This window comes from Polyergus mexicanus, unplaced genomic scaffold (assembly GCF_030449975.1).
Source record: "Polyergus mexicanus isolate NDT 795.1 unplaced genomic scaffold, iyPolMexi1.0 SCAF_23, whole genome shotgun sequence".
In the NCBI taxonomy this organism is placed as follows: Eukaryota; Metazoa; Arthropoda; class Insecta; order Hymenoptera; family Formicidae; genus Polyergus; species Polyergus mexicanus.
In genome coordinates this window covers 2122286-2130581 of record NW_027223343.1, presented here as the reverse complement: position 1 = coordinate 2130581, position 8296 = coordinate 2122286, and positions in this window count along the sequence as shown.

The window sequence follows — 8296 nt, the reverse complement described above, 5'->3', positions numbered from 1 at the left end:
CCGCGGAGAGGGGGAGGGGGACCGCGGCGGAACGGTTGGCGCGGGGGCCGCGGGGAAGAGGGAACGCGAAGGTACGATGCCGCGAGTAGGTGTGACAGAGATAGCGCGAGGCGTCCGCAATGTGTAAGAGAAGGATAGCGCTAATGATATTCTATGGGCGTGGGAGAAGAATAGCGCGAGGCGGTGCGAGAGAGAGAGCATACGCGAGGCGGTGCGAGAGAGAGAGCGTCCGCATGCACTTGAAAGAGAGATAGCGTCCGCACGCTTACTCTCAGCTCTTGATAACAAAACAAATGTTAGCATGTTTCCACGAGCAAATATCTAAAGTCTTTTAAATATGAATAATATATTATTATAATATGTAAACCACTATCGAACGGCAATCGAATGGCTATGAACGGCTATTGAACGGCTATCGAACAGCTTTGAACAGCTTTTGAACGGCTATTGAACAGCTTTGAACGACTATCGAACGGCTTTGAACGACTATCGAACAGCTTTTGAACGGCTATCGAACAGCTATCGAACGGCTTTTGAACGACTATCGAGCGGTTTAAACGACTATTGAACGGCTATCGAACAGCTATTGAACGGCTTTGAACGACTATCGAACGGTTATTGTACGGCTATCGAACGGCTTTGAACGGCTATCGAACGGCTTTTAACGGCTTTGAACGACTATCGAACGGTTTTGAACAACTATTGAACGGCTAACGAACGACAAAACAATTATTTATACACCATTCAAATATTTAAAGTCTATGTGCATGTACTGAAATGTAACATTCATAGCCTGATAAGGTGGCTGACGCTGCTATCTAACGTCACGTACTGAAATTTAATACTCGCATACTGGGATATGAAAGAGGAAAAGGGAAGAATAAGAGAGAATAAAATATATTTTAACAATAGTTTATTCTAAATAATGTTTGGGCGAATCTTTATGATGATTCGTCCACCAATTGAATATTTTAAATACATTTTGTAAAGCGCAATTTTTCAAATGTTTTTCACAGCGCATAGTATTAATAACATCTAGCTTATTTAACGAAGTGATATCTTCATAGTCCGCATCCAAGGTCTCAATAATAACGTCGTTTCTCGCATCATCGTCAAGTATATCGACCAGCCATTCTCGTTTTTCGCATCCTTTAACGTACACGATAGGAGATGCTCCATCTTCCTCTTCCGTCGCGCCCATCACAGCTCTCGTAATTAAACGCCTAGCGAAGCTGTATGGAATGTTTCCATCCTCCCATTGAAGTCCATGGTGATGTCCGATTAACCATGAAGCTTGGCATCTCTCAGATTTTGTAAGCGCACGCCATGGTACGGGACTTGCAAAAAAGTAATGAGAGAGAACAGATCCATTTCTCAATATCGCTACTTCCTTCACGACAAAGTTTCTCCCGATAATGAATCCCTGCAGATCCACAAACGTTGGCGCGATCATGCTGATAATATTACCGTACAATTGCAAGAACGATGTAAGACTGTTGCCGATCGTCAAAATCTCAATCTTTATATATTTTGACATTGGAGGGGATATTTGCTGATTTAGGTAATTTTACGAACTACGTTGGTCAATGGGCAATATTCGACAACGCGATCGTGCAAGATGAGACAATAGGCGGTAGTATTTGTCGGTATATCCTCCTTGCACTCAAACTCTAATCTCACGTCCACGGTGGAATTTTTGACAGACTCGTTTTGTCGCGAGCAATCGATAACCGCGAGAGGACCGCAATGTAGAAATTTTGAAATGTTTAATAACACATCATCATTATCACATCCGTAATAAGATTTGCGAAAACGAGAATACATATCGAACAAGAGGGCGAATCTATTTTTATCGAAATCTAAATTCAAATCATCGTAGGGATAAAATTCCGAGTTCAGATAGAGTTTAACGTTGGTCAATTTGCAGTCGTCGAATGTAGTAATATCTTTTGACACAGCATTTTTTCTACCAGTCTGCAGCGCAAAGATCACGTATCGCGGCTTCTCCAGCTGAGAGGCGGCTTTCACGGTCCACGAATGCTTGGTCGTATTATGCAATAGAGGAAATTCGTATAGATCCCAAGAGCGAAAACTGATATTCAAGTATCGCCCGCTTTCCAACGCGCGCAGCAAGGATAGTTTATTGACCTCGCTCAATATTACATGTGGCATACGCCATTGTATCTTGAATAATTCGATATCAGCTTCAGCCGAAGCATGTCCAAATATGCAATTGTTATCGTTGCGCGAACGTATCAGAATTAATTCGTGATGAGCGTTGATCACAATTCGCTTATAATCTTCACAAAAACCCAATAGTATGTTTAGCGGCACGCAAGAATTGAAGTAAGATTCAACAGCATTATGTGACATATTCCACGCAGCATTCCCCAAGATTTTACCTTTCTCGGTTGTTAGAGAGATATAGTTTTTAATCGTAGAAGTTATTCCAACGTTTCTGTTGCGGTCAATCTCCACACCGTCGAGTTCATATCGAAGTTCATCAAACATAAACGCGACACAATTGTTTCCCAATACCACTCTTCCCTCTTCAGCTACTTTACGCACCATCAACTTTCCTTCGACGTATAGAAAACTTTCACATGGTAACGTGTACAAATCTTGATGTTGTATCGGTATCCGTATCTCGTCGCTATATCCAAGCGTTGTGTTGGCGTATGGATTGTACGTATGAGTCTCAATCTTGATGATACGGTCGTCAAAGATCGGCTCATCTCCGATATTCAAGATGTCAATCATATTGTTATGTATTTCGTACGACGAATCCCAATGATTTTAAAAACTCGCGATTCAACGCGCTGAGCTTCTTTTTAGCGTAACCAGATATCTGATTATTGTCACCCGATACAGTAGTCACTCGCCTTCTAGCAAAAATATTGTCCCTCGCAAAGATATTGTCTCTCGCGTGCTCCGTGCTTCCGTTCAACACAAGCATTTCATTTGTCAAAGGCTTTATTTTTGCCGCCGCCGTATATGCAATCTTACGGTAATTTCCTCTCCTCGAAAATCGAGCAAATGTCCTTCTTGATCAACAATGCGTATCGTTAAATCAGTAATGCTCCGTGCGACGATCGGTAGATAAATGATCTGTGCTGGCGTTTCCGATATTTTATATCCTGGCGGCACGCTCGGTGAAAATTCATGTATCGTGTGTACGCGCTTGTCATTGCTGTACGCGCCAGTGGTTACGCTGCATTCTATACGAATAATATTTACGCTAATAATATTTATTGGTACATCCGATTCGTGCCATTTCCGAGGCTGTAATATACGATTCGACGAGAATCCCAACAACGATCCAACGTTGCCCGGTTTACTAAAATTTATTCTATAGACACATTTGATTTCACTTTTTAGCGTATTATGATTAGCGCGAAGCGTTATTGGATATTCATCGTGTTCTTCGTCATCAACAATATCGTTGGAATCAACTACGCGTCGATGTCGTAAAATTGCATGTCGGAGATATTCGTTTATAGCGTGTAATTCGTACGATCCCTCAGGAATCGTAATTTCCTTATCGTCGTTATCAAAATAAAATTTATTATTCCAAGAATTCACGTTCGATATCGTATGATACGTTTCAAAGTCCGTTAAACCAAGCTCGTAATCGCCATCGTCTAAATCTATAGCCGGAAAGTAACTTACAGCAAGCGCGCTACTCTTGCCGGTCAACGTAAGTGTAAGTGACATGCTGGAAAACTGTCAAACGAATACTGAGTTGCGATGGTGAATTGTCAGGCTTTAAATTTATATCGATCATCGACCGTTTGAAGAAATCCAAGACACAATTGTCCACAAATACTTTGATTATAATTTTGATAGGCCGTGTGATTGTATTCTATATTTGCAACATTCTGTCCAAAATATCGCACTAATTCCTTGGGTGGTCGCAGATTTCCAAAACTATCGAAATATACTACACGATCTCCCCTCTTTGCATACGCAACCCAATGAGTACCGGAACCATCGACCTCATCCAAATTGACGATACCGCTCTCATTTCGTCGTACACCGTTTATCGGTAAATTATTGCGCATGAAAACACCTCTAAAAAATTGTATACGCATACGTTTTGCAAGCTGTTCCAATTGTACATTGGTTGTTACACCGACAGGCATTTTTATTTTGACATTTTTTTTTTCTTGGCTGCTGTTGAGAACCCTCGTCCACGCTTGTATGGAGCGAGATAAAGTCCGTGACCTTCCATGGCGCGATTATGACGCTGCATTTCTTCGAGCTGACGTTGCGTCGCCTTGCTATCGTTCACCGCCTTCGCGATTCCAGCTGCTCCGCCAGCCAACGAACCGAGAACTCCCAATAATGGTAAAATTGGTAAGATACCACCGCGCTTCGCTATAGGAAGTATTCGTTTTTTCGCAGTCTTTTTCTTCATCGATGATTTTTTTGTTTTCAGCCCCATACCGAATTTTGTCTTTATAGCCGCCCAAACAGCTGTAGCGGCTGCTCTTTCGCCAAGAGTCGAATCTCTCGCGGTAATACGCGTTCGCGCTTTCGTAGCGAGTATATTATCCGCAACGTGTCGTCGACCAAGATCGTTGCTTCGGGAATAAGCTATGTCGTGCTCGCGACACGCGGCATCCAATGGATTGATACCTCGATCGCCTCTAGCCAATCGTGTTTCTAAATGAGTTCCTGGTCCGCAAAACTGATAGCCTGGAATATGTAATTCGATAGGAAGTGCGTTTATCGCACGATTTAACAAACCGCTACCTCTTATAATTTTTGCTGACATTTGTCACAATTTTTTATTAACGGTGTTGGACCGTCGAAATGTGTTTGTTGCCACGACAAATTATAATGTCGCGTGCATCGACGATACTGTTGAACCTCTGAGTCAGCTTTTATATGTTTGGGAAGCCTGTCCCACAATTGTTCCACGTAGCTACCAAAGTCTCGCAGTAAAACAATCTTGGAGATAATCTGTAACTGCTCGGTGGTAAGCTCGAGAATATCGCTGTCAACCGATAGAAGAAGAAACATTTTTGAGACTGAGCGGTTTCGATTCGGTGCGCCTCTATAAATAGGGCCCCGATGACTCATTTTCCAAAATCTGATTTGAGATTTGCGAGAGCAGACATGCGGTTCGCGCGACAAGCGACGATAATCAAAGTGATAAATTTTGACGATAAAACACGAGTAATGTCCGAGAAAGAAATACGCAAGCATGGAAACATGCTGCCGACTACTATACGCGGTATCATTTGCGGTCCTTCGAATTGCGGTAAAACTAACGTGTTGATAAGTTTGATAGAAAGTCCACACGGTGTACATTTCGAGAATGTGTACGTATATTCGAAATCGCTTCAACAACCGAAATATCGATACTTGGAAAATTTGCTATTATCGATCGATGAAATTGGCTATTTTACATTCTCTAATAATAGTGACGTTATTCCACCGAGCGAGGCGCTTCCGAATTCCATTTTTATCTTTGACGACGTGGCGTGCGATAAGCAAGATACGATAAGAGAGTACTTTGCAATGAGTCGACACTCGAGCGTCGACTGTTTCTATCTTTGTCAAACGTATGCCAAGATACCCAAGCATCTTATACGGGACAATGCAAATTTACTGATTTTATTTAAACAAGATGGTACAAACTTGAAACATGTATACAACGATCATGTAAATACTGACATGTCTTACAGCGATTTTCGCGCATTCTGTCAGAAATGTTGGCAACACAAGTATGGATTTGTAGTGATTGATAAAGACAGTTTACAGACTAATGGAAGATATCGAAAAGGATTTAACGATTTTGCAATACCCTAAAGTGGTTAGTCGCTATCGATACATCGATCGAGCAACATGACGACGACGATTGACAGTGACGATCGTGAGAAGATTGCGAGAGAGATTGTAAAAACGAGTGAATCAATCCGCAAAAAATATCGTTCTTTAAAAACCGGTCAAATGGAGGAAGACGTCGCATTGGAGAGGCGCTTTAAACCAATTATCAAACCTCTAAAACAACTTGTCGAAAATACAATCAATGTGGAATCTAATGAAGCGAAAATCGAACCATCGAGTATGCTCGAAGACAAGCATCTGAAAAAAGAGTCTGGAACAAAGCGAACAAGGTCAAATATATCATTGAACGGTTCGCTAATAACTTCTACTCCAAATCAATCGAAACGTAAGCGAATGAAACAATTATCGAATGTGATTACTTCTACTCCGATAAAAGATGTACAATCGAGTCAAATATTGCACGAAAGATCGTCTCCGTATGTGGAAGAAGTTTTCGAAACCACGCCTGAAACGCTTGTGACATCGGTTCAACATCTGCTACAAACGTCCGAGGGTCAAAATACATTGCGCACACATCTGGGTCCACTAGGGCAAAAATATGTTGGAGCTATTTTGAGTCAAGATAAAAATAACAGTATGGATTATGTTTACGGTGTTAAATTTTGCAACGAAGGAATGATGCTTGGTGATCAAATTTTTGATGTGGATAAAGATGACAATATAATTATCGGTGGAATAAGATACATGGGAACACCAGGTCTCTATGAGTTGATTTTCAAGAGAATACCCGACGGTGACGTATACAATGATGATGATAAAATTAAATACAAAAATATATTACTGGCGACAAATGCACATAGACGTGGCAATGATATGCGTAATCCAGTGTTAAGTAACAAGGGATACAAGTATAAAAATATAATAGCACCATTAATCTCTATTAAAAATATAATAGCGCCTGGAAAAAAAGCTGGAAGAGGTATAAACATACCGCGCGCTATGACGTTAAACGATAATAAGATCAATTACGTGCATTGGAATGATCCCAACGAGTTGGTAGATCGCTTGCGATTGCTGGAAGCTTCGCGTCAAGCCGGCAACAATGCCCACGACAATGAAATATTATCAATTATCGAGGAACTTTACGAAGCTGGCCTTATTATAAATTAATCTATGCGTCGGCGAAACGAGTCAGTCTGTTATTATTGTTTGTATCGAAATGTCGATTAATAAATTTGGATTATCGTTGGGAACACCCAGCAACTCATACTATCAATGGAATGGATTACTAAGAAATTACGTGCGCGATAACGCTCTGTGTCAGACAGCCTCCGGCTTTGACGCAAGGTCGCGCAAGATACGACGCGTAGCGCAACCGGAAGATGATACTGATGCAGCAAACAAACAGTACGTGGAAACACGTGTCAAGCTTTTGGAAGACAGACAGGAAGAACTTGAGAAAAAAATAGTCACGCTCGAGACGAATGTGCAAACGCTGCAAATAATGATGGATGAGATGAAGAAAATGCTTCGGTATGCAACTCACGCGCAGATGACCGGTGACACGATATCCGAGAGCGATTACGCGCACGCCGAGAACGTGTGGGAGCGGTTCTCCATTCGAACGCTGGGCGAATATAGCGACTTGTATCTAAAAATTGATGTCTTGTTATTAGCAGACATTTTTGAAAATTTCCGCGAGAGTTGTATTAAAAGTTATGGGCTCGACTCTGCGTATTACTACACTCTTCCCGGATATACGTGGGATGCCATGTTGAAGCATACAAATATTACATTCGAATTGCTTACGGATATCGACATGGTTTTATTTATCGAACGCGGAATACGCGGTGGTTTGAGTCAATGTTCCAACAGATACGCACATGCTAATAATAAGTATATGCAGTCGTACGACCCATCGAAACCTTCAACGTATCTTACCTACTTTGATGTAAATAATTTGTACGGATGGGCAATGTGCCAACCCTTGCCCTATGCAGATTTTCGATGGGTCGACAACGTATCCGATTTTGATACATCATCGATCGCGCTCGATTCGCCTATAGGCTACATCCTTGAAGTCGATCTCGAGTATCCGCAACGTGTTCACGATGCGCACACTGATCTACCGTTTTGCCCGACACGCGACAAACCACCTGGTAAGCGGCAGGATAAGCTGCTCGCAACCTTATACGATAAGAAACGTTACGTAATACATTACCGCAACCTGCAGCAATGCACGCGACACGGACTTCGCGTTACAAAAATACATCGAATATTACAGTTTTCGCAATCTCCATGGCTTCACAGTTATATCGAACTGAATACACAATTCCGAACACTCGCGAAAAATGATTTTGAAAAAAATTTATATAAATTAATGAATAATGCGGTATTTGGCAAAACGATGGAAAATGTGCGCAATCACGTTAATATTAAGCTCGTGACACATTGGGATGGATGATATGGCGCAGAGGCAATGATCGCAAAACCAAATTTT